Consider the following 27,807-nt stretch of genomic DNA (forward strand, 5'->3'; position numbering starts at 1 on the left):
CTAGAGTGAGACCTGGAAGTCTGCATTTTGTAGAGTTTCAGAAGATGCTAGTTTTAGAGAAACCGTTGGTCTAGTCCAAAACCCCATGGGTGTCACGCAGAGTTTTCCAAGAAGAGTTGTTGGTGTCCACTTGCATTTGGAAGCTCTCCTTTTTCAAATAACCCACTTGTCTGAATTCTGCTTTGTGCACAAATTTATTCTCATTTCCTGAAAACGATCACATGTCCTAAGGTTCTGTTTACCAGGTTGAACGTTGACACTTTGTGTCATTGACACAGATGTCATTGACACAATGACACAAAGTGTCCATTGATACTTTGACAGTGTTCTTCATTAAAATATAATTTCAAGTTCCCCTTATCATCTCTGTTACCTTATGAACGAAATTTCCTGTTTGTTGATAACATTTTTAATCCATGACCCTTAAACTCAAGTCCAAGACCCCAGTGTGGCTGCATAAGTACAAAGCACTTGTCTGAATTCTGCTTTGTGCACAAGTTTATTCTCATCTCCTGAAAACGATCACATGTCCTAAGGTTCTATTTACCAGGCTGAACATCCATTGATACTTTGACAGTGTTCTTCATTAAAACACAATTTCAAGTTCCCCTTATCATCTCTATTACCTTATGAACGAAATTTCCTGTTTGTTGATAACATTTTTAAACCATGACCCTTAAACTCAAGTCCAAGACCCCAGTGTGGCTGCATCAGTACAAAGCAGAGGAGGGCTGTCACAGCTCTTGTGCACCATTAATTCTATCAAGACCTTTAAAGCTTGAAGTATGTGTGTGTGTCTGGCAACCCTGACCCACGGTAATCTATACTCATATTGAACCTGCTAGCAATCAATTCTAAGTCTTTTCCACATGGATTTCTGCTAAGCCAAATCTTTATTTTCTCTCCTCTTGATGACTTGGATGTTTCTGTTTATCCCCGTTAAGTTCTATCTCAGTGAACTCCGCTTATTCCTTTAGGGAATCTAGCAGCAAATACTACATGGCTCATGTATCCGTTCTGATTGGCAGCAGCAATGCTCTGAAGAGACTATGAGCTCTCACTCCAGATGACCGTCAAGGATGGCCACCATCTATTAGCCAGTCTGCCACTGGCCCCTGGTGTGCTTGGCCTGTCAGTGAGATTCCAGCTCCAGCATGTCGACATATATAGAAAAGTCAGGGCAAGGAACATTCTGGTAAACAAGGCTTCATCTACATCTAGGTGGCAGTTAAAGCTGTGAGTGAGTGAGTGAAGCTGCTCAGTCGTGTCCGACTCTGTGATCCCACGGCCATAGCCCGCTAGACTCCCCTGTCCACGGAATTTTCCAGGCAAGAGTACTGGAGTGGGTTGCCATTTGCTTCTCCAAGTTACAGCTGTAGGGCTGGGCAGATCATCCATGACGACAATGTGGGTGAAGAGAGAGAGTGGTGGGGCAGTTAGTACCCCTTTATATTAGAGATACTCACCTTGACACGTGGGGTGGAGCCAGACTCACAAGCATCTCTGGCTCCGCCTTCCAGGTTACTGAACCCTAGGACAGATGTGGATTTGGGGACCTGGTATAAAGCCCCAACCTGTCCAGCAAGTCACCCACATCACTAAGGCTAGAGCCTAACTGACCTAGATGGGCTAAGTGACCCCCAGGCCGCCCTTACGGGTTCCAGCTCTCCCTCACAAGTACCGTTTGTCTTTGCTCTTCTCTGGTGCTCATGGCCATCTTTCCGTGTTGATTGCCAGTGCTACTGACTTCAGGCCCAACACTAGATGCAGAAGAAAGAGGGTTACCAACACGGCCTCACCAGCTGCCATAATTCTTATAAGTGCCTCCTTTTGGGTCAGTCATGGTGGTTGTACCCCTCTGATCAGACCCCAGCTGATAGACATGATATCGAGGAACTAGAGAGAAGAAAGCTTTGCTAAAAGTTCGTTATTCTCAAGTTTAATCCTCAAAACCACTTTATGAACATTATTAGCCCATTTTCCAGATGAGAAAACCCTACTTCAAAGACATTAAATCCACAGAACTAGCAAGCAGACAAGGAGACCTGAATCTACTTCTGAATTCAAAGCTGTTGACCTTAATAACAACACTAGGGCTTTTAAAAGAAATATAGGAGTGAAAGAAGAAAAGCAGGAGAACCCTGTTTTCAAAAATAAAAACCCTTATTGTGAAACATATTAATATTTAAGATTGACAAAGCACAGCTACTTGACTTGAAATGGAGGTTAGAGGTTTCAAATACCAGTCAGACCATCAAACTCCAAGCAGAGCAATTAGGGTACTCCAGTAAGGCACCTTGAGCTTGGTGGAAAAGAGTTTGAAAATCACTGCATTTTATCACGCTACTCATCACAAGTACAACATGAGGATTGCTGCCATGTCCGAACTTAGACTTGCACTGTGGAATATCTTTTCCTTGTGAACGTCAGCTAAGGAAATTCCTAGGATCATTGCTGGCTGCAGACCCAAATAAAGAAGATTCATATTACTCCATGCTAGAACCATTATGATGTACAGAATGTTTAAACACTTAACCTGAATTCAGCCCACTGCTTGCAGGCGCAGACTGCAGGATATCTAACAGTCAATTAAACAAAGAACACACATTTTATAAAACAATTCTTTATTTAAATAGTATAAATGTGAAGCCTTGAAAATGGAATCAAGAAGCAAAAAGCTTTAACATCTTCAGAAGCTCTTGGCAAACAAACAAAATCTAAAGCTATGGACTAAATGTATTCCCCATAATTAAAAGACAATTTTTAGCCATGTTGGATGCCTGACCCAAGAAAGGACTGGAAAATTGTCACCCTGCTGTGATGATTCAGAAGTAACAGAGTAGTTCATTCTAAGTACTTAAAGAGCTACTTGATCAGAAGAAGGTTTAAATGTATTCTATCTGGTAGAGGATTGAGGATACTATTGTTTTTCTGAGGCCATGAGGCATGTGGGATCTTAGTTCCCCAATCAGGGATGGAGCCATGCCCCCTGCACTGGGAGCAGAGAGGCTTAACTGCTGGATCGCTGGGGCACTCCCAACACACGGTCATACTTTGAGTAAATCAGCACCCAGACAGCCCTGACTTTTGCCTTGGAGGGGACCACTATTATTATGACTGCTAATAGAAAATGGGCTTCCCCAGTGACTCAGCAGTAAAGTAAAAATCCACCTGCAATGCAGGAGCCACAAGAGACACGGCTTCAACCTGTGGGTCAGAAAGACCCCCTGGAGAAGGGAATGGCAACCCATTCCAGTATTCTTGCCTGGAGAATCCCATGGACGGAGGAGCCTGGCGGGCTACAGTCCATCCAGTGGCAAGGAGCCAGACACGACTGAAGCGACTTAGCACGCACACACTCATTGGAAAATGACAAGCAACCGAAAGAACTGAACTGATTTTTGATTTTGTGATTTGATCTAAATTTTAAGAAAAGACAAATAAGTAAACCTACTCAGAAGTAATCTACTATTTGAACAATACTCAAGATATCTATAATCATATGTTATAAACCAACATATGGGTGAAATACCCTCTTCCTGGCTTGGATGTTGCTGTGATACAAATGGAAATTTATAGAACATGAAATGTGCTTTTTCCTTTGGGTCCCATGGCTATGCCATAGATCTTACCTTATACGGGCAACTAATAACATAGCAGGGCTATAGGTTTTTCATGTAAAATGTCCTCATAAAATGTTTTCTTTTTTCCTACAACACAATTTTTGATTACAGATTGCTTCATCCATAAAATAAACTGTACCCCTAAGGTGAAGTTGTGGATTAATGGCATCAAGGTCACCGAGGGGTTACGTTAAACTCAAATGGGTTAAATTAAACTCATGAGGGCTGTTAGAAAGCATGCAAAGGAAATAAGATGTGTGTGTCTTCCTTTCTCTCTCTGCCCTGTGGAGATGTGTCTTCCAGGCCATGTCTCTTTTCTCCCTGAGAACTAGGGAATCACAGGCCATGTGATCTCCCAGAAGAACTGTCCTGATAGAGGCAGAGCTATCACAGAATCACGTCCCTAGCTCGTTAGCTGCATCAGCTGAGGACACGTGACTGTCGACTCTTTTGTCATGGGCTAGAGGTCTGAATGCAGCCTTAGTGACCCTTGCTTTAGAGTTGTCCTGGCTAACTGGTCAACCAAAAGGCCCCAGGAAGCAGAAGGAAAACTGGTGGTCATTTTCAAGAGACCTCATCCAAGAAGGATTCAAAGGGGAAATATGAATGAAGAAAAAGTCCTAATTGTCAATATCTTCCTTGAATCACGTTATAAATGAGATCATTCTCTCTCCCTGTTTCTCTCTCGCTATCGTTCACACACAAGTCGGCCATCGGGTGTTTGAATGTTATCTTTGGTGTCCTTCTGGTTCTTGTTAATCCCTCTTGCCTGCCTGTAGACATCTATCTCAGATGACTGGGTCTTTATCTTGCCTTCAGCAGACAGCCTGCCAACCCCCGTGTTAAGTCACGGCTGTCTGCTGCTTCCTGAGGTATTGGCTCTTTAATAAGGATGTTTGACATCAAAAAGCTTTCAACATTTGAAGAAAACAATGTGAAAGGAGAAATTTCAGGCCTGGCCAGACAGGTAAGAGACCTTACGAAGACAGTAGCCTTCCCATCTCAGAAGCCACCTGAATGTGCGCCCTACCTTCCTCTGGACCAGCCTCACACAGACACCCTGACACATGTGGCCCCACTGTGCCTCGAAGAAGTGACTTTTCTCTGCAACATGTGGCAGGAGATCTCCCTGTTTAATACCGCCGTCACAGGAGCCTCACCTACTTACAGAAGCACATCAATCTTATTCAATTCACAATGTAATAGATAATAGCAAAACGCACAATTCACTGATAAAGGTTGATTTTAACATGGCAAAAAAAAAAAATCTAGAAAATGACTGAGGCTTCATAATTCTCAAATATAATTGGACCTGTGAATACAGGAAACAGAGAATATGAGAATGAAGTACAGATCATTTTCAAAAGGAGGAATTATTGGTTTGGCAAAAAGTTCATTCAGGTTTTTCAGTAAGATGGTATAGAAAGACCCAATGAACTTTTTGGTCAACCCAATAAATATTTTCCCTCATTCAATTTAAGCTTGTTATTTAATGTTTAGGTGTCTCTATTTCCTGATCTTTAAAAGGAAGATAATAATTTTACCTACTCAGAAAGTTCATATGAAAATTTAAAATGTTAGTGTAGGTGAACAAGTTAGAAAAGAACCAAACAGCTCAATAAATGTAAACTATCATTGCTATTTTTAACCACAATGATTCTTTTCTTTGAACCAGAATAAAGACCTAAATCATGAGAGTGAGACTTCATAGTAATTTAATATTCTAGAAAGTGTTCTCTTTCATATAGCATCCTGAGGCATATTTAAATTATTCTGGCAAGCTGCCTTCTCTACAGATGCTATTTATACACATCTTTCACATCTTTTTTTGACAGGTCAAATGCTTCCTTATATACTAATCATCCTATATAGTTGCTTGGCATAAAGTTGAATGGAAAATTATCTCTATTCTTCATTTTAAAAAAATTTTTTTGAAAATACGGAAGATATGACAATACATGAATTATTTCCTAGGAAGCTGTTGACAGTGGATCTCAATATATTTTGCCTGGCTTTGTTCTTAAATTGAGTGATTGAGGCTATTGAATAGGTAATTAACCAAGTTCATAAATTAGAATAAAAGGAAAACGCAGAAGAGTATATTGGAAGTCGTGTAATTGCATCTTTTTTTTCTTAAGGCATGCACTCTAGGAGCCATCTGAAGACCTGTTTTTATTCTTCCACTAATAGCCTTTGTTAACAATATTCTTTGTTCTCTTGGGCCCTTATAAACACTGAGCAGGCAACAGCTCTGGTGAGAGCAGCAATTCCATTCCAAATGCTCAAACTGACTTCCCAGGAGACTCTGATGTACCTGAATAGAATATATATACAAAGAAATAAGTACATAAATGTATCTCCTTATTATTATATTATATATATATATATTATTTGGTTGGCCAAAAAGTTCATTTAAGTTTTTCACATTACAGAAAAACCCAAATGAACTTTTTGGTAAACCCAAAATTATATTTATTATATATATTATATTATACTTTATAGATCTGCATTTGTGAATTCACCTATCACTAAAATTTATTTGTTATCCACAAAATCAATATTAATGATGATTTGCGGTCATTCTTGGAACAGCCCACATGCATATTCTGTAATGAGGTTGAACAGGTCTGTTTCCTAGCTTCAGCTCTCACTGAGATGACCAGAGGGTGGAGATGGTGGGGAGCCGCCAGTGTAGGGCAAGAAGTTCTAGCTTTGGGACCTGTTGATGGGATTCGAATTTCGACCTAGTCCCTTTCGCTGGGCAGCCTCAGGCATGCTACTTATCATTTCTAAACCTCATTTTCCCTTTGTTAATAAAAGGAAACTAGGCTTTCCCGATTTAAGTTATCTATTAAGATTGCAATCTACTTGAGATATATTTATATACAGATAAAATGATTTAAGTTGTTTTATTAAGATTGTAATCTACTTGAGATGAACCATAGTCAGCTATCAGTCCTGTTTTTGCTGACTGTGTAGAGCTTCTCCAACTTTGGCTGCAAAGGATATAATCAATCTGATTTCAGTATTGACCATCTGGTGATGTCCATGTATAGAGATTTCTTTTGTGTTGTTGGAAGAGGGTGTTTGCTATGACCAGTGCATTCTCCTGGCAAAACTCTATTAGCCTTTGCCCTGCTCCATTCTATACTCCAAGGCCAAATTTGCCTGTTACTCCAGGTATCCCTTGACTTCCTACTTCTGCATTACAGTCCCCTATAATGAAGAGAACCTTTTTTTGGGTGTTAGTTCTAGAAGGTCTTGTAGGTCTTCATAGAACCTTTCAACTTCAGCTTCTTCAGCATTACTGGTCGGGGCATAGACTTGGATTACTGTGATACTGAATGGTTTACCTTGGAAACGAACAGAGATCATTCTGTTGTTTTTGAGAGTGCATCCAAATACTGCATTTTGGACTCTTGGGCTTGATGGCTACTCCATTTCTTCTAAGGGATTCTTGCCCACAGTAGTAGATATAATGATCATTAGAATTAAATTTGCCTGTTCCTGTCCATTTTAGTTCACTGACTCCTAAAATGTCAATTTTTACTCTTGCCATCTCCTATTGAACCACTTCCAATTTGCCTTGGTTCATGGACCTAACACTCCAGTTTCCTACACAATATTGCTCTTTGCAGCATTGGACTTTACTTCTATCACCAGTCACATCCACAACTGGGTGTTGTTTTTACTTTTGCTCCATCTCTTCATTCTTTCTGGAGTTATTTCTCCACTCTCCTCCAGTAGCATATTCGGCACATACCAACCTGGGGAGTTCATCTTTCAGTATCAAACCTTTTTGTCTTTTCATACTGTTCATGGGCTTCTCAAGCCAAGAATACTGAAGTGGTTTGCCATTCCCTTCTCCAGTGGACCACATTTTGTCAGAATTCTCCACCATGACCCGTCCGTCTTGGGTGGCCCTACCTGGCCTGGCTCATAGTTTCACTGAGTTAGACAAGGCTGTGGTCCATGTGATCAGATTGGTTAATTTTCTGTGATTATGGTTTTCATTCTGTCTGGGCTCTGATGGAAAAGGATAAGAGGCTTATGGAGCTTCCTGATGGGAGAAACTGACTGAGGGGGAAACTGAGTCTTGCTCTGATGGACAGGGTCATGTTCAGTAAATCTTTAATCCAATTTTCTGTTGATGAGCGGGGCTTGTGTTCCCTCCCTGTTGCTTGACCTGAGGCCAAACGATGGTGGAGGTGATGAAGATAACGGGCTCCTCCTTCAAAAGGTCCCATGCCCACACTGCTACACTCAGTGTCCCCAACCCTGCAGCAGGCCACCACCGACCCACACCTCCGCCAGAGACTCCTGGACACTCACGGGCAAGTCTGGGTCAGTCTCTTGTGGGGTCACTGCTCCTTTCTCTTGGGTCCTGGTATGCACAAGGTTCTGCTTGTGCCCTCCAAGAGTCTGTTTCCCCAGTCCTGTGTAAGTTCTGATGGTTCTATGATGGGGTTAATGGAGACCTCCTCCAAGAGGGTTTATGCCACACCCAGGTCTGCTGCACCCAGAGCCCCTGCAGGAGGCCACTGCTGACCCATACCTCCACAGGGGACACTCACATACAGTTCTGGCTCAGTCTCTGTGGGCTGGGCATGTGTTTCATGCCCTTCCCAGGTCTGAGCAGCTGAGGCGGCCAGGTGCTTTCAGCGAGTGCGCTGTCCCAGAAGGGCCGTGCATCTTAACACCTCCCCAGTCCCAGCAGCTCGCTTTCCTGGGTGTGTGGTGAGAGCACCGTCTCAGGTGTGCCGTGTGTCTCCTCTGGGGAGCTGATCTCAGGCTGCGACCCTCCTGGAGGATGTCAACCACCCAGGATCTCAGGAAGACGTGGTTAGCAGCTGGGAGCCTGCTCACAGTTTGGTGGAAGATGCCGTCTCTGGGGCTGAGACTGCAGCAGCCCCTTGCCTTCCAGCTCCGGCTATCCCAAGCCTCCCTCTCTGCCTCTGGGTGGAGAGGAGATGGTCTGCAGCCTGCCAGCTCTCCTCTGGTGTTCACTGAATCCTTTGTTCTGTGAGCAGGCCAGGCTGTGCGTTAAGTTGTTACATTAGAGCCTTTCACTGGGAAAGTTCTCTTTTCTGCAGTTGCAGTTAGGCATGTATTCTGTGTTTGTTTGTTTTTTAATCCCAATTATGTTGCCCTCTGAGATTCCAAAACTCCCCACAGACCCGCCTGTGAGAGGGTTTCCTACTGTGTGGAAACTTCTTCTCCTTCACGACTCCCTCCCCAGGTCCGGTCTCCATCCCTAACTCTTTTGTCTCTCTGTCTTTTATATTTTGTCCTACCTCCTTTCAAAGAGAATGGGCTGCCTTTCTGGGTGCCTGGTGTCCTCCGCCAGTGTTCAGAAGTTGTTTTGTGGAAGTTGCTCAGCGTTCAAATGATCTTTTGATGAATTTGTGGGGGAGAAAGTGGTCTCCCCATCCTATTTTTCCACCATCTTGGCATCTAATTGGACAGCAAGGAGATCCAACCAATCCATCCTAAAGGAGATCAGTCCTGAATATTCATTGGAAGGACTGACACTGAAGCTGAAACTCCAATAATTTGGCCACCTGATGTGAAGAACCAACTCATTGGAAAAGCCCCTGATACTGGGAAAGATTGAAGGTGGGAGGTTAAGGGGATGACAGAGGATGAGATGGTTGGATGGCATCACCTACTCAATGGACATGAGTTTGAGCAAGCTCCAGGAGTTAGTGATGGACAGGGAGGCCTGGCGTGCTGCAGTCCATGGGGTCACAAAGAGTCAGACACAACTGAGCCACTGAACTGAACTGAAATACTTGAGATATATATATATATATATATATATATACACACACACACATATATACAGATAAAATGATAGGTGTTGTGATACTATGATTTATAAGAAGTACATATTTTATCTTCACCCCCGTGTCTGGCACAGAGCTTCTAAAACACTGGGAATTTCCAAAGTGGGGTCAGAGAGGTGTCTTGTTATCTTAATGAGAGGGGGTGGCTGCCGGGAGAACCAACCATGTGATTAAAGGGTTAGAACTTTCAAGCCCATCCTTCCTTTTGATACCTGGCTGAAGGTTGAATCTATCACCAATGGCCAATGGTTTAATCAATCATGCCTATGTATGACGAGACCTTCACAGATACCCAAAGGACTGGGTTTGGAGAACTTCTAGGTCGGTGCCCATGTGGAGATGTGGGGAGAGTGATGCCCTGTGGGACCCTGTGGGGCACCTGCACACAAAAGCCTTTCTGTGTACCCCATTCATGGATGATAGGAAATAGGCTTCACTCAGCCTTCACGATCTCTCCTAAGCTCCAAAGGGCAAGTTCAAATAGTTGCTAATTAGGAAAGTGAAGGGGTGTTGAAACAAGGAAGAAACAGTCAAAATAAAGAACAGTGGTCAGCCTTAGGGCAGGGTCCTGATTCCCCCTTAAGCAATATACAGAACAATATCTTTGAGCTGTTTTGCAGATATTCCCACCCTCGAATCAGGTGGGAGAAATCACTGGTATGCTACACACAAGCCCACAGAACCCAGTCATGTTGGAACCAGCAGGCTGATGATGCTGACTCCCACTTACTCCACCAACCAGTCAGAAGAATGTCCATGAGCTGACCACGCCCTCTTTGAGCCATTACCGTAAAACTCCTCACTACCCTCTCCAAGTGAGGACACACAGTTTTGAGGACATTAGCCCACTGTGGCCCTCTTTGCCTGGCAAAGCAACAAAGTTATTCTTTTCTACTTCACCTAAAACTCTGCCTCTTTTTAAATATAGCAGTGTGTACATGACCTTCCCACACTGCTATATTTAAAATGGATAAACAACAAAAACATCTGGTATCACACATGGAACTCTGCTCAATGTTATGTGGCAGCCTGGATGGGATGGGGGTGGTTGGTGGGAGAATGGATACATGTATATGTGTGGCTGAGTCCCTTCACCATTCACCTGAAACTATCACAGCATTGTTAATTAGATCAAGGAACTAGATCCCACATGCCACAACTAAGACTGTGCAGCCAAATAAATAAAATCTGGGGGAAAAAAAAAAAAAAACCTCTGCCTCTGAGATTTAATTTGGTGTCAGGGTACAGAAGCCAGATTTGACTTCAAGAGTGCCTGGAGATGGCATGAAGGATTGTAGCCCCTTCCCGCATTCATCTCTCCCATCTGGCTATTCCTGAGTTATATCTGTTTACAATAACCTGGTAATCTAGTGAGCAAAATGTTTCTCTGAGTTGTGTGAGCTGCTCTAGCAAATTAATCAAAGCCAAGGAGGGGGTCACTGGAACCTCCAATCAATAGCCAGTTGGTCAGAAGCACAGGTATAGATGACAACCTGGCCTTGTGGCTGGCGTCTGAACTGGGGGGTGTGGGAGGGCAGTGAGGATGGACTGGACCCATGGGATCTAATGCTGCCTCTGGGTGGATGGTGTCAGAATCTAGTTGAATTTTAGGACACCCATCTGGCATCCCAAGGGTTGCTTGCTGGTGTGGGAAACACCCTGCCAGTGTTGGCATAGGTACCAGAACCTATTTAAATATCCATATTTCCCCTAGGAGCAATGGTTCAGTACTGGCTAATTCAGTTTTGGGGTGGGGGATTTATAGAATAACTGCCTTGAATAAAGGTCAACTGGATATACACACAAGGGGAGCAATCAAGACAATGTGAGGACCAGCAGGCCACTGGGGTGACTTTGGCTCTTAATTGCATGATGGGAGTCACTGGACTGAAGGTCAACAGGATCTGACCGCTATTTTGAGAGTTGTCTATGTGCAACACAAGAACAGAAGCAGGGAGATGATGTAGAGATCAATTAGAATCATTCTGATAAGAAAATGTAGAGACCTGGAGCAGGGTAGTGGCCCAGATTTCATAAAGTGCCAAAAATGAGCTTAAAATATGCCGTTTTCTTCCCAAAAGAAGAAAAACAAGGGTGCTTTAACTATGCAACGTCTCCATCTGACTGCTCCTCCACAGTGCTTTGCATCAGGTCCCAGGAACACAGGCTAAGCCTTCAGAGTCATCCTCCGAGCCCCTTCCAGCCCCATCCAGCTTTCTGGCATGCTGGGTTGGCTCTGTCTCCACAACGGATCCAGAACATAATCTGACATTTAAAAAATTCTTTTGATTGTGGTAAAATATACATAACATAAACTTTGCCATCATAACCATTTTTAAGTGGACAGTCCAGTGGCATTAAGTGGAGTAAGTCCCCTACATGTGAACAAGTTCCACTCTGAGAGTGCATTTGTAAGTCCAGTTTGTTCATGAGTCCAACATAGTTAGCTTAGATACCCAACTAACACAATCTGCTATATAGCACTGTACTGTAATAGATTTTTTAATACTTTTCACCCAAATAATACATAAAAGACAAACAGAGAACAAAGAAAACACACTTTTGATCTTACAGTACAGAACCTTGAGAAGTACCATAGTACAGTACATCAGCTGGTATCCAGGGGCTGGCATAGAGTGAAGAGGCAAACAGGAGTTGAGTTACTGACCGGAGGAGGGGGAGGAAGTGAGAGACGGCTGAGCTGAAGGATCGTCAGCAATGGGAGAGGGAGGGCACGCTGGAATTTCACTCATGCCTGACGTTGATGGAACACACGTTCCCATCTTTAAAAGTTCAAAACTCAAAGGTTCGTATGTAGGGCACTTACTGTTCACTCATATTATTCTGCTGCCATCACCACCAGCCATCCTCAGAATGCTTTCCACCTCCCAAAACTGAAACTCTGTCCCCGTGAAACATTTCTTTCCTCTCTCCCCGCTGACAACCACCATCTACTTTGTCTCTATAAATATGACTATTCCGGGTATCTCATATGGGTGGAATCATCCAGGATTTTGTCCTTTTGTGTCTGGTTTATGTCTTCAAGATTCACGCAAGTGGTGGCATTTGTCTGAATATCCTCTGTTTTTAAGGCTGCACAATATTCCATTTGTATGGATATACTACATTTTGTTGGTAAATTCATCCAAGGACATGTTGATTCCACCTTTTGCCTATCGGAAATAGTGTTGCTATGAGCCTGGTGTACACATACATGTCTGTATGAGTCCCTGCTTTGAATTCTTTTGTGTACATACCCTAAAGTGGACTTTCTGGATAAAACAAACCCAGAAACCATCCCTGAAACCTCAGCTGCTACCACCCTAGTCTAAGCCCCCATAACTTCTTATTTGGACAATGTCAATTGGTACCCTCACCCTTCCGTTCCTCTTCCCTATGTTTAGGCCATTCTCCATGCAGCAGTCAGAAGGATGCTATTCACATTTCAGTCTGATGGCCCCCTTCACACTCTGATGAAAAGCGGCACTCTGATGAATCACAGCGGCATCACATGTCACCTTGGCTGGACCTCCCCCACTGCCTCTGCCTCACCCCCCGACCCCCTACTGCTCCCTGCTTTGCACACCCCTGCCTCAGGGACCTGTCCTGGTCACTCTCTCTGTCTGCTCATCCCCAGGGCTGGGCATGGCTTGCCCTCAGCTCATTCAGAGTTTCTTTCAAAGGTCACCTTCTCCATGAGGTCCTCTCTGACTGCCCTGATGAGACTGCCACCTCCTGCTGCACTCCTGTCTGTTCTCCTCTGATCTTTCTCCATAGTGCTTAGCACCATCCATCATATTATCGATTTTACTCTTTAAAACAATTTTCTGAATTGCTGCATTAAAATCTAACATTCAAAAAGGCATATATCTTTGTCTTTCTGTTCCAAGCACAGAGAAGTCCCTGGCATAGAAGCACTCAGTAAATATTTGAATAGATAAATGAATGAACAGATGAAATGGACAATCATTCAAAGGCAATTCAGACAAGCTGAACAAGAAAAAATGTTTAATCTTTAGAGAAATATCTAGTGGTCCTTTCTTTTGGTTTACCTAGATGGAAAAACTCATTGACCTATTATTTGAATTTCATGGCTATTTAAAACCAAGGTTTCTGGATGGGAGGGGGTTTCAGCAGTAACTATTCTGTCTCTCTGCCTCTCATCAAGATTCTAATGTGCCTCTCCAAAAGGAAGCATTTGAAGATGCAGAGAGGATATTTTTTAAATCTCCTTGAGTTTTTTAAGTTTTTACCACAGATTGAAAAAATAAGAATACATACAATTCCTTTTTACATATGAGTATGTTATATACATATTTTAAGCATGAAAGTAAGGTGCCAAGTATATTATTAAAGGGTATGGTGAACTGATTTTGGAATTCTTTGTGCATACGTATTATTGTCGTTGTTCAGTCACTTAGTTGCGTCCAACTCTTTGTGACCCCATGGACTGCAGCATGCCAGGCTTCCCTGTCCATCACCAACTCCTGGAGCTTACTCAAACTCATGTCCATAGCATCAGTGATGCCATCCAACCACCTCACCCTCTGTCGTCCCCTTCTCCTTCTGCCTTCAATATTTCCCAGCATCAGGGTCTTTTCCAATGAATCAGTTCTTTGCATCAGGTGGCCAAAGTATTGGAGCTTCAGCTTCAGCATCAGCCCTTCCAATGAACACCCAGGACTGATCTCCTTTAGGATGGACTGGTTGGATCTCCTTGCAGTCCAAGGAACTCTCAAGAGTCTTCTCCAACACAGTTCAAAAGCATCAGTTCTTCAGTGTTCAGCCATCTTTATGGTCCAACTCTCACATCCATACATGACTATTGGAAAAAACATAGCTCTGTCTATACGGACTTTGTTGGCAAAGTAATGTCTATGCTTTTAATATGCTGTCTAGGTGATTATGTATTGGAAAAGAAAAGGAATATTAGGCCTACAATCCACTGAGATGAAATCCCATCAGCTATAAAATACTGCTTTGATATTCCAACCAACAGTTTCCACGATTAACCATCACCAGGCTTGTGAATTGTTACATGCTTTTTTTCTGATCAACCACTACAAATGACTACTCTGTAGTTAACAGTCACAATCTGGTGGGAAAATGTGACCAAACAATTGTTAATTCAATAAGATAAGTAGACATAGGCAAGTCAATCAAAAGTTTTAAATTTAAGATTTTCTGAAACCTTCCAAATATCCAACATTGACCTTGACTCCAACATATTTCTAAAATGAATTCTTAGGGTCCCAGATTCACTCACTGCAATTTATTTTATTGTTTTTCCTCTTTTTTTTCCCTGAATTGCACTTTAATTTTCTAACACTCTGGCCTCTTCTATTACTTAGTTATAGCCCCAGAGAACAGGAAATGTCTGATTTATGAATCTATTCCAGCATAAGGTCTGGCACATAGTAGGTATTTAGTTGAGGTCTATTAATTGTGGTTAGTCATTGGACTCTGTCAAACAAACACACATACATACAAAATACAGACACATAAATGCATACACATGCACATGTATAAATACACATGTGTACACATATACAGGCTTCCCTGCTGTCTCAGTAGTAAAGAATCTGTCTGCCAAGCAGGATACATGGGTTTGTTCCCTGGGTCAGGAAGATCCCCTAGAGAAGGAAATGGCAACCTACTCCAGTATTCTTGCCTGGGAAATCCCATGGACAGAGGAGCCTGGCAGCCTACAGTCTATGGGGTCACAAAGAGTCAGACACACACACACACACACACACACACACAAAGAGTCAGACACGACTAAGCAACTATACAACAACAAATACACACATACACACATAGACTTCAATGTTCCTACACTGACTTGGAGGAAGTTGAAGAGTTCCATTTCCAAGGTAAATTTGGAAAAAAACTTCACCAAAGAAGGGCTTCCCTAACAGAGCAGGTCTTCTCCATTAAAAGAGCTAAGCTGCTCTTCCCTTTGGTGAAACAGGGGCCCACCTCATCTGACAACGTATCATCTTGCTTTGAACCCAACCATCAGCTTGCTTTGAACCCAAGAGTTGGCATCTGCATTCCTCTAGTTCGTGCGCAGCTGTGGGCGCCTGGCCACGGCTTCCTCTCTCCAGACTGTGCTCCAGGCAGGCGGGAGGGTGGGGTGAAGACAGCTGGAAGGAGGCTGGCTGAGGCCGGTGCTGGCTTGAGCATGCACTGTGTGAGGAGGAGCGAAGGGAGGCTGGTGGGGTTCCCATCACTGAGCCCAGCTGAGCCCTCCATTCCTGGCAATCGTCTCTTTTTTTGCCTGGTCTCTCTCCCCATGCACAGTGCCCAAGTCACCCTTAGGATTCCTTGGACAGTGATGGCCTCCCCTGTTCATGCAGAGCTTGCAAATGTTCTTGGTCTTGAGCTGTTCAAACGAGCATCATCTTTTGGGGTGTTTTCATCTCCCTGTTTAAACTAAAAGCTGCTTTGAAGCTACAGTGACATCTCAAGATAGTCACACTTTCTCCTCCCTCAAGACCTGCAGACAGCTCTGCTCACAGGGCGCTTACAGAATAGGTATGTAATCAAACCGGTGTTTATGCAGGAGGGGGCAGGGATGTTGGGGGGAGGGGGTCAGGTAATGGATAAAGCTCTATTTTGCTTCATTTCCATACTTGGGACATCTTTCATTCCTCCTAGGATGTAAGTCAATAGATAGCAATAGTACAGTCTCCCTCACATTCAGATATTCTATTTTTCTGACCTCCTTTCTGACCTGAGCCACGCAAACTCCTATCTCTAAGTTCTTCCAAGATAAAAATGGACCAACGAAAGCATTTCTACACAGCTCAGTATAGGATGCTGGAGGGTCCTACCTGAGTCCCAGCCCACAGACACTGCCTTCTCCATCAGAGTGGACCCAGCTGCCTTTAACAACAGAAAATTACACACAATACGCATAGGTCCCAACTTCCCCTGGGCATTCCCTAATGCCCCTGCGATCCTCAAGCAAGAGGCTGTTCTAATCCTGGGGACTGGGCGTCTAAAGTGCTCCCAACATCTAGGCTGTGTAACTCCATCTTGCCCCACATCTGGAGACTGGATTCTCGACGGGGTCATGATGCCCAAGTCCTCGTCCTGGAGAAGTCCTATTTCCACAGTCAGTCTCCCTGCCCTGCAGCCCATTCCCCTTCCAGCTGTCCACAGAAAAGCCGTTCGAGCCTTCCCATCAGTTCCAGAGCTCCAACAGGGTGGAAGTAACCTTTGTCCCTCTAGCCAGGTGGGTTTGGAAAAAGTCGTTTTTATCTATAGCTGAGCATGTGAATGTCAAGTATAAGCAGACGGGCGCAGGGTAGGACCTCAAGGCCCCAACTTGAAAACGGCTCTCACTCACAACAACTCTTATTGCTTGAACATTTGCAGTTGTTGAAGGAAATAATTCAAAGGATTCAAATGGGGGGGGGGGGGCCGGTGGTGAGAGGAAGGCTCAAGAGGAAGGGGATATATGCATACACATGACTGATTCACGTGGTTGTACACCAGAAACCAACACATCACTGTAAAGCGGATAGCCTCCAATTAAAAATTGAAAAAAATTATTTAAAGGATTCAAATAAAACTGAATGGCTTTATTTATCTGATGTGTCATTAGGGAGCCCCCAAAACCAGGTGACCCAGGGTTGAAACAGAGTCGGTGTCACAGGGCACGGGAAAGTTGAGTTTGGGTCCCTGTGGTTTGGACTGAGGCAACCTTTTTCCACTTGAACCAAAACTTGCAGCCCAGACACTAACAACCATTAGCATAAGATTTTCTTAAAGGGTTTTAGCAAGCCTTGATGATCAGCCATCAAAGTGCCTAGGACGGGGAGATAAAGAGCAGAAAAGTAAAGAAGGGGGCAAAGGTGGGGACTGGGGTCTCTGAGATCTGTTTTATTCCACTTATGTGGTCAGTACTTCTCAAAATATCTGTGATAACCAGTATTTTTTTGTTTTTATTGACTTTTAATTTTCATTATGTTGCAGAACCACACTTCTGTGAAATCCAATAAAAATTAAATTAGTAGGAAAATAAAATGAAAACAAAGGCACGTAAAACACCAGCCCAGAGTTATGTTATCAGATTCAGCACACTTAAAATGACTCTATAAAGTTCCAGGGGAAAGTTGCTAAACGTTTACTCTCAATTTCTATGCTTATCTCATTGCAGATCAGTAAAACCCAGTTCTCAGGCCAGCACGGGTCTATGAACTAATTTTTGAGCAGGACTGCTTTGATTAAGTGGCAAAGCCCCATCTGCCCATGGGAACACGCCCCACTTGATGGCGGGCACCCTGTGACTGCCTAGCTCTTTCCTGCAGACCACTGCCCACGCGTGGTCCCCATGCTGCTGTCTTCAGCGAGAATTTATTCCTCAAACCCACAGTCAGATGTTAACACGGGCCAATCTGATCACCTTCTGGCCCCTGGAATGTGACCAAACCACAGAGACACCTCACTGTGACAAAACCGCACATTTAATTCTGGATACTTCTCAGGTTTCTTCTCACCTTCCCTCATTCTCTCAATTCCTTGATGGATAACTGATTCAGCATCTTTTGTTCTGTAACCCCTCCCAACTTTTTTGCTTTTTACAGCTTTAGACCATGGTTTTGCCTGTTTCATGTCCTTTCTGTCCCCCCAGCTCCCTTTGAGAAGACATCATAGGTTCCAGGTGAACCCACAGAGTTCCAATTCAGGGGATTCAGGTTGTAGGATCTGCAGCGTCGATCACCAAATCCAAGTCCTAGTCCCTGTCTTCGTCCCGTTTTCATCAGCCAAGGTATGGCAGCAACTCCAGCCTTACAGTTATTAGATTTATTAATTAGATTAATTAATGCATCTCAATTTGAACAGATTCCAACTGGTGAATTCTATGCAGCATTTTTTAAGGAAGTTTTTTAAAAGTAAAAGTATCTTCTAACAAAGTCAAGCCTTGAAAACAAACAAAACTGCAAAGAGTCCAAAAATAAACCCCCACTCATTATTGAATCCAGAGCCTGGAGATCTTCTGTTGTATACAATAAATCCAGAAAATTGAGAGCTTATTTACAGAGGCACACACACAACCGAATGTAAAGAGTACCCAAAATACTGTTCACCTGTACAAAGACCACCTCGGTGTCTACTTATCTTTTATCTTGGATCAAACAGGCAAACCTCTGTGAGTGCATCATGCCTTAGGTAGGCATAATACTACAAAGTAAAAATGGATTGTGTGAGGCAGCCATGCAGGGTTGGAATTCATCTCATGAGGCGATACCCAAAGAAAATCACACATAAAAATAACCTAATCAAGTGGATGGTCCACCAAATCATACACATTTTTTTTCAATGCATCTGTCTGGAAAGCCTGATTGCCAGTTGAACCACTTAAGGGAAAATGACTCATCTGCTTCATGTGGATAAAAGCAGGAACCGTTGCTTTCATAAATGACATGAATACAATTTAATTCTGTTATCTTTTCTGCTTGGGAAAAGGGACTGGATTTCACACAGAAATAAGAATTTGATGTTTGTATATTTGCCATGTTTTCCTGAGAGTGCAATAAGAAAGAGATGGTGCCTCATGCATTTCGAATCTTTAGATGTGCCTTGGATTCAACTCTGCACACGGTATAAACAGCAGAAGGGAGACAGAAGATGGGACAATACGAAAGGAGGTTTTATGTGAAGCCCAAGCTGGTTCTAGACTAGATTTTTCTTCTATTTTCAAATTGAGTAATCAGATTTACTTGGCGGCCAGTCTCAGCTTATGTGTACAACGGCTGTTATGAAAATTCCTCTTCACCACCATATAAATACACAATTATCATTTTCAAAAAGATCCAAGGTGGCATCTGCCCTTTCTTTTGAGTTCTAAGAACAAGTAGCCTGTACTTAATTGAGAAGTTCCTTTGGCAAATGCAAGAGTTATGGAATTTTTTGCTATAGAGAGTCACTTAAAAGTAGTTTTAATGGACCATGTAATAGCTTATTCCACTTCGCCCTTTTATTTTAGCATAAAAGCATAAATATTCTATTCAAATGCAGAAAATCTATTCAAAGCAAAAATACTGGCCCAGCATGTCAGCTACAGCACTCTTTGGGTTGTGGTCCATTTAAAGGACAACAACGGGTCATCATTCATCCCTTCTGCCTAGAACTTGTACGTATCATCTGTGGGAAGTTATCTGATCACTGAAATTTACACTTCAACTTAATGTCTGCTGCATGTAATCACATCGAGAAAACCATTATTCTGTCCTACAGCAAATCAATGTAGGGTTTCCTTCTGGAAGAAAATGTAGGCTGTTCATATTCTGAGCATTAGTAAGGGAGACCAGTAAAGATGAAAAGTTAAAGTCTCCAATGTTCAAACAGTTTCTCAAGAGAGGTTAAAAATAAAATTTTACTATCATCTATTTTAGTTTTACAGACAAGTAGCTTAAGTGTCGCAGTAAACTGGGGAAGTAGGATCTGGAACTCTCCGGCAATCTAGAGAGCTGACTTTTCAGCAAGCGTTTTTACTGTCAGACCTGCATTGTCATGGTTGAAAGGCAGCGGAGGGCAAACCCCCGGGGCTTCGGGCTTCACTCTCAGCCCCATGCCTTACTGTCGTGAGACACTGAGGCTCAGTCTTCAGCTTTGCAAGAATAAAGATCATTTCATATAGTCTGGAGGTGGGGGGTTACTGTGAAGGAATGAAGGAGGCAACACATGGAAAATGCCCAGCACAGTTCATGGTATTCAATGGAGAGTCTGTCACTGCTCATTCCTAGCCTCTCTTCTCTCTCTCATGAATCAATTATGATAAATAATGACCACAAGTGCTCTGGGGCAATACTGCAATCCCAAAGACTCACTGTGTGTCTACACAGATACAGAAGATGTGATTTGTTATTGCTTCTGTTTAGTTGGCAAGTCGTGTCCAACCCCTTTGCAATCCCATGAACTGTAGCCCGCCAGGCTCCTCTGTCTATGAGATTTCCCAGGCAAGAATACTGGAATAGGTTGCCATTTCCTTCTCCAGGGGATCTTCTGGACCCAGGGATCAAACCCCTGTCTCCTGCTTGGAGCTCTGTTTCCTAGGGAATCTAGGACTAAGAAAATTTCTGAAAAAGCTTTTGTACAACTTTAAATAAAAGCCTTTCTTCAATAAGATAAGAAGTCTTGGCTTATTTTCCTTTTTTGGCATCAGGTACTAAAGGAAAAGAAAAATTAATATTTATAGTTAAAGCGTCTGTTGGGGGGAAGCTACATTCATTTCACAAAATTTTACTTTAGGTTTTCTAGCAGCTGGAATGGAGAAGGAAGAATAGGTTTCATAAGTCAATAACAATTGGAAGTAAATTTATCAAGAAAAAATATCTCAACTCTTACTAGACCCTTTGCTTTGGGAGGAATTTGTCATGATGTCATGATGTTCCTTATGTAAGAGTCATAAGGTAATGTCATGAATCGTATCCTTTATATTTTTTACACTGAAAAAATATACAGAATACTCCCGGTGTGGAATTTTCTTATACTAGAATTCAGGGAAAAGCAATAGCAAGATTTTAGGACAGTAGTTGTAAAATACTGATCTACACAAGAAGTTTCTTTAAAATACACATTTCAAGGCTTCGTTCATGACTCAGAATTCCCAAGACTAGAGTCATGCCCAAAATATGTTATTTTAGAGAGGATGCAGGTATTGCCCAGCAAAGGTTGAATATTGGCCCTTTTCAGTGGTTCAACCTAAATGTTGCCTACAAAAATGGTCCAACTCTGGCAGCTTCTAAGAATACATTCCAAATGTTATCCTAAATGAGGAAATCACTACAGAGAAAGACACTATCATTGAAATTTGAGGAATTACAAAATGAGCATAAAGCTAAAATAAAAAGGCAAATTATGGGTCAAGAAATATGATGAATGTTCTTTGAGCAAATATCTGTGTCACATCCTCGGTGGTTACAATGCCTTAGCTAAGTAAATAGCATGGAACACGCAATATGGGATCCTGAAAAGCAGAGGCAGGGGCCCCACCATCCATAAACTTACAGCACAATTCAGACGGAGGATCACACAGCGGAAGGTTAGATCCATCAGGGCGAGTCAATGTACTAGGAATTATGTCCACAGATGCAAACTGTCTACCGAATATGCCAGCCACCGGGACCTCCAACACCAGCCTAATGTTTTGTCTTTTCCAAAAGAAAGCCTTTTCCAGATAGCTCTGCTGCAGACAAACTGATTGAAATTAAAAATAAAACTAATAAGGAACTTTCTTCGTAGTCCTGTAGTTAAGGTTTCGCCTTGCAGTGCAGGGGATGTGGGTTCGAGCCCTGGTCAGGGAACAAAGACCCCATATTCTGAGAGGGACAACTAAGTCCCTGGCACAGTAGTGAACCAGCGTGCCGCGGAGCAACTAGCGAGGCAGTGCACCGCGTCTAAAGCTCCTATATGGTGACGTGATGCAACGAAGATCCTACAAGCCGAAACTAAGACCCAACACAGCCAAATAAATAAATACAGATAATTTTTTTTTAATTCTAAACAAAAATAAAAATAAGGCACATGGCACAGATCAGACCAATAGAACATTCTCTGAAATTCCACCCCACTCCCTATCTTTTGAAAGTATGGCTTATCCAGCCTGACTGGTCAGAGTTGAATCACCATAGTTTTCTATATATTTAATCTCCAGGAACTAGGTTTCTACTATCTGAGTGTGTGGCAACAAGCTGATGCACCACCGGGAACAGTACCATTTTAATATGATTTTTCAACTTCAATATTTAAAGGTATTTTTAATCAGCCCACATATAACAAAGAGAAAACATCCTTCATCCTGGGGCATCCAGAACAAAGGCAACGTGAGGCAGTATGCTCATTTGTAACAGAGTCCCTCTGGACTTCCTGGTATTTATCTTCTACATCACTGCTCTAAGAGGCTAAACACTCACAAACAATTCTGTCAGAGGGTCTGGGGGGAGGTGGGAAGCACACATAAATAATACTTCCCAACACCAAATATATTTCATAGTGTCTAACAGATGCTCCAGATTTTAAAAATGGAACCATGGTTTAAATATCTTTCGAGGCGGATGCAGTCCATGTGGACAGAAGAACAGATACTTCTGAGTGCAAGGATTTCAGCTGTCTTTTGAGACTTGTGAGTAGGCTTTCTCTAGCTGTGGCAAGTAAGGGCTACTCTCTAGTTGTGGTTTGAGGGCTTCTCATTGTGGCGGCTTTTCTTGTTGTGGAACACAGACCCTAGCGCGCATGGGCTTCAGTAGTTGTGGCACGTGAGTTTCGTTGCCCCTGGCATGTGGAATTTTCCTGGACCAGGGATGAAACACCATATGTCCCCTGCATTGGCAGGTAGATTCTTAACCACTGAACCACCAGGGGAGTCTGTCTTTTGAGACTTTTAAATCCAAGCTACCAATTCATTTAATGTAAAAACTGATATTGCCTGATCCTTCTGATTGAGTGCATTCCATTCTTCCTGTGACTAGAAAAAGCATATGGCTTTTAGCAGTCAGAGCCACACTAAAGGTGGAAGGAGAAGAGACGTGAGGGTCTGGCTGTCTCAGGCCGACTGTGCATTAGCCTGAAAACCACCACTTCTGGCCACGTGTCCTGACTTGGTATTACGTGGCAGCTTAGCTTGGGTTTCTCTAGAAGTGACTTGATTCAGGGAATCAAGTACAAGAATTTTCTTCTGAAGACAATTCCAGGAAACACTAATGAGGAAGTAGAAAAAGAGGTAAGGAAGATGGTTCATGAAGGATTTGCTTTCCAGTAAGTGGGCTCTTAGAAGAAGGCTGAACCGCACCGGGCTAAGTGTCTGTCACAGATTAAGGCATGGGCCCCATCGTCAATAAGCTCACAGCATCATTCAGAAGAAGAGCCACACCAGTGCCTGGTCCATCACTGAGGACAGGCTGCTGGGGAAGGGGCAGGGCTATTCACTCTCTGATGCCTGGAGTCTGGCACAGAGACAGTAACGTGGGCTCTGGTGAGCAGAGAGGACCCTCCGACAATGACTGATTCATGTCAATGTATGGCAAAAACCACTACAATATTGTGAAGTAATTAGCCTCCAATTAAAATAAATACATTAAGAAAAAGAAAGCCCTCAGACAGAGATGCTGGTGGCAACAGCCTTAGCTCAAGGTGGTATGCCCTGAGTGATATGGGCAGAGTGAAGAGGAGTCAAAGAGGACTTGATCTCATGTGCCCATTCAAATTCTCTGTAAGTCAAGAGAATGGCGGAGTGGGGGTAAAAGAGAAAAGCTTAAAAAATAATTTTTTAAAAGCCTAAAAAATAATAAAAGCACAACCAGTTTGGTCTTCTCCACGTGGGTGGAGCACACTTGGCACCTTCAGGGTTTATTCTGTACTGGGTGGGATGCAGGCTGGAGACAGGAAGAGATGCTTGTCCGGGAGTGAGCCGTGAGTCCAGATGGGGAGCACAGGAGAGGCAGTGGGGAAGGGAGGCAGAGACAGAACATTTTACTCAGTCCCTGGGGTAGCGGAGGGGAAGCCAGTGCAGCCAGCAAGGTGAGGTCCAAGGAGGCGGGCACCAGAGAGACGCAGGGCCAGGGGGACAGGAACATCTAGTGGAAAGTCCTGGCCGGACAAGAGTTCTATCTGGCTCACCTCTGAACATCAGCTCTGCACTGCTGACAGGTCCAGCAGAGCATGGAAGGTGAATCGGGCACCTCTCCACCCCAGGAGTGAAGAAACATGCCCTGGGCAGAGGACAGAGGGGTCACAGTAGACCATGCCCACCGCAAACAGACCGAGTGACTGCCCTTTCATTATGGATCCGTGATGTCCTTCTCATACTTGCAGCCCAGCCCATTGCCCACAGCCCAAGACACGGCAGTCTAGTTTCTCACACAGGGAGATCACTTACTAACATGGAAAACACACAGTACAAACACAACAGGCCATCCACCAAACATAATCCCAGCATTTGAAATCTGTTCGTCACAAAACAGGAATCTAGATTTTTCTCACTGGCCCTAGAGAGTTCCGAGAGATTCCCAAGACGTGGAAGTGTCTGGGCTGGTGGGTTGTTTAGAAAGGCAAGAGGCTAGAAATTGCTATGGGGCAGGAGCCCTGACCTGCCCTGTGATCATTTTCCCCTTGCCACTCTTGGTCCCGAAGGGTCACTGCAGAGGCACACTCTAAGTGACAACTAAAATCTGGGTGTTTACAGCCACAGGAGAGTGGAAGCTGGAGCAAAGTTGATGTGGGAACAGTCAGAGGCCCCCTTCCTTCTCCATCCTTCCGCAGAGCGTGGCAGGACTGGTGGCCTCAGGGCACAAAACCAGGACAAAGCAAAGATTTTCAAGCCCAGGGACTGGCAATCTGCCATCTGACCAACATCACTTTTATTCCTCTTGTTAAAGACCATTTATATAGCTCAGGATCCTTCCTACAAGATCTGGGAATCTTGGGTACTAGCAAAGCAAGGACCCTGGTCAAAGGAAGACAACAGATTTGCTTCAGATTTTGAGAGGCTCGCAATGTAAAATCGTATGTTATCGTAACACAAATTATCCAGCCAATGATTCCTCACTCCCATAGCCTGTTTACAGATTATCAAGCTCTTGATCCAGCCATGGCTGGGGCTTGCCATGGCTTCTGTTTGAGTCAGCCTGTAACGAACAGCTCTGATAGGTTATAATTCTGCATTTACAGTGCCTAATACAATCTGGATGTGAACGTGGACAAAAATGTAGCAGAAGATCTGTTTCTCTCTCAGTGGTTTTCTCAGACAAGCTTTTTTGCTGCCCAAGCTCCTTTTAAGCTGTGCTGTACATTTGTTTTTCAGCAAAAGCATTTGATTATATATCCCCTGCTGCTTGTTCATTTCCAGTGCATCCTAGACCATTCGGAATACTAGTAAATTCTTGACGGAATGATTTATATTCTAATGTTAGCAATGGTGTGTTCCACAAAATTTGAGGCCTGAGTAGTTTTATTAGGGAAATGACATTCCACACTATTGGTCTCCATCTTTTTAACCTAATAAGAGTGGGTGATGCTCTGCAAAGGAGAAACACTGTGATTCTAGTCTCATCTGTACCACGGAGGGGTGAGGGACCCTGGGAAAGTGACTCAGGGCTTGTGCCCATGAGACAGGCCTGCACACACCAGAACCACCTGGGGAAAGCCAGAAGGTGGAAAGATGGAAAGATGTCAGAAGGCTTAGACAAGGCCAGAACACGCTTCATGAAAGGGTGAATTCAGACACAAGAGCCTGGAGATAGCCCTGAATTCATGTTCCAATTGAGAGGAAAATGGCTGGAAGAGGATGTGATTCCAGTAGCTGAGGACTCAGGGATTCAGAAGCTGGAGCAGAAAATAAGGGTGGGGGAAAGAAGAGAGACTCACCCCAGTGGTATCAGGCAGGGCTGGGAAATAAAGGTCCAAGGTTGGAGTTAAACAATCTAGGAACTGTTCAAAGCAGATCAAATCATATTTGGCAAAAGCTGACCCACAGCTCTCAGATTTCAGTTGTGTCAGAGCCAACACACTAGTGACAAGGTCATGGACTTTAAAGGGCGCTAAAAATATTGAATCTTTCATGGAGTTTTAGTAAAAATAGAAACTCTACTTTCATTTACCAAAATAACAGCTTTCAGAAGTTTAGTATAAGATTCAGTTCAAAGTATTTAACATGTTTAAACTGCCCATCGGTGATACATGAAAACACAAAAGAAAATTCAATTGATAAATGAGCTGCCAATTCTTTAAAAAAAAATCACTGTGGCTTATAACTTAAACATATGAAACATAGAAGAAAGAAAAGAGTTTATTTCAGATAGCCAGAGTTTACACATGTATCTGCCCAGAGGAAACGGTGAAGAGGATGAATACATGTGTAAGGTTCACAACCGAAGGATACTGGGAAGGACCACTGACCCAAAGACGAGTCTTCTCAAATACTCATGAGGATGCCCCTCTGAGGTGGAGGAGGTGACTTCCAGGAAGCTGGCATGGCCAATACAAGTTTATGGAGAAGAAAACACATTGACCAAGAATCCATTCTATTCCCATCAGTGGCACTAACTGGGCAATTTTGCACAAATCCTTCATTTCTCCTGGTTTTCTGCCTCATTTGCAAAAGAGGGTGTTTAAGGCCAGCTTAAATGTTATGATTCTAAGAGGTTACTAAGTGTTAACACGTCATTTGACAAACATTTACAGCTTCCCTCCAATGTGTCTAACTCTATGTTTAGGGCTCGGCAACAAGACAAATCAAACAGCACGTGTGGCTTCAGGGAGCCCTCTGTCTGGCTGGGGGACTGACACTCTAGTAATGAAATCGAGTCTGGCTGCTCACTGCTGGAAAGCCAATACTTGAGAGGCAAGGTTGGTGGAAAGGAAATCTTGCTTTTTTTTCCTTTCTGGAGGCTGGCAACCAGGAAGAGGGCAGACTTGTACCCAAAGGCCAAGACTCCATAGCTAGTCAGTGGGTGAGAGCTTTTAAAGGGGAGTTTCAGGAGTGTGTAGGGGGAGGGGCTACATGTAGAATATCACCATCAGCTTTGATGGCCATCTTGAAATCGGTCATCAGTGGCCTGACCAGCATCATCTTGATTGTTTTAAGTACATTTACTCTTCAGTTCCAGGGTCGGTTCGCTCCCATTTCTTCGAGGCCAGTTCTTGTAACTGTGGCAGCTGACGTCATGCCCATAGTCTGGTCATCATGGAGTTAATTTCTTCCACCCGATGGGGGTTTCAGTATCTACAGGACGGCTCTCAGGATATGGCTCAGAATATTATCTGCAGTCCTTGAGGAGGAACTAAACATCCTTGACTTTAATGACTAAATTATTATTTGGTCTTATTTGAGTGCTTTCCCTTTGTTTCCGTATTTTTCTCATTTCTCTGATTAAACTTATTCTTTGAACAAAGTCTTTCTACAGACAAAAGGCAGGCTGAGGACTTGGGGGTAGGGAGGGACCAGTCAAACGGCTCCCGTAGGGTCCTGCTCAGTTTTATAACCACGGGATACTATGCAGACAGAGGGAGGTCCCCTAATAGAACAGAAGGAGCTAGCTGGAGATTAACAGCTGTTATCTGAGTAGCTGGCCCCATGGCAGCACAGCAGGGTCCAGGCAGCCCTAGGACGATGTGCCATGGAGACAAGACGGTGGGCTTGGAGGCTGCTCTAGGAAAATACTCTAAGAAGTCTGAGTGCTCCTCTGTGAATCTGAAAAACAGGACTAGTATTATTTTCCTTGCAGGGTAGGTGTGTGAGAATAAAAAAGTGAGCAAATGCATGAGAAAATACTAACAAATGCCTAGCATAATTTTAATATGGAAGAACAAACCTGACTCCATTTCAGATA

The 27,807-nt window shown here is 43.4% G+C and overlaps 1 protein-coding gene across 3 annotated transcripts in view; it reads right to left on the bottom strand.

Annotated features, from left to right (window-relative positions):
• The window catches only part of ZMAT4 (zinc finger matrin-type 4), a 361,620-nt gene that overhangs the window by 63,212 nt on the left and 270,601 nt on the right, over positions 1-27,807 (bottom strand). The gene's annotated exons all lie outside the window — the stretch shown is intronic.

The sequence above is a fragment of the Cervus elaphus genome, chromosome 32, assembly GCF_910594005.1.
Source record: "Cervus elaphus chromosome 32, mCerEla1.1, whole genome shotgun sequence".
NCBI classification, from domain to species: Eukaryota; Metazoa; Chordata; class Mammalia; order Artiodactyla; family Cervidae; genus Cervus; species Cervus elaphus.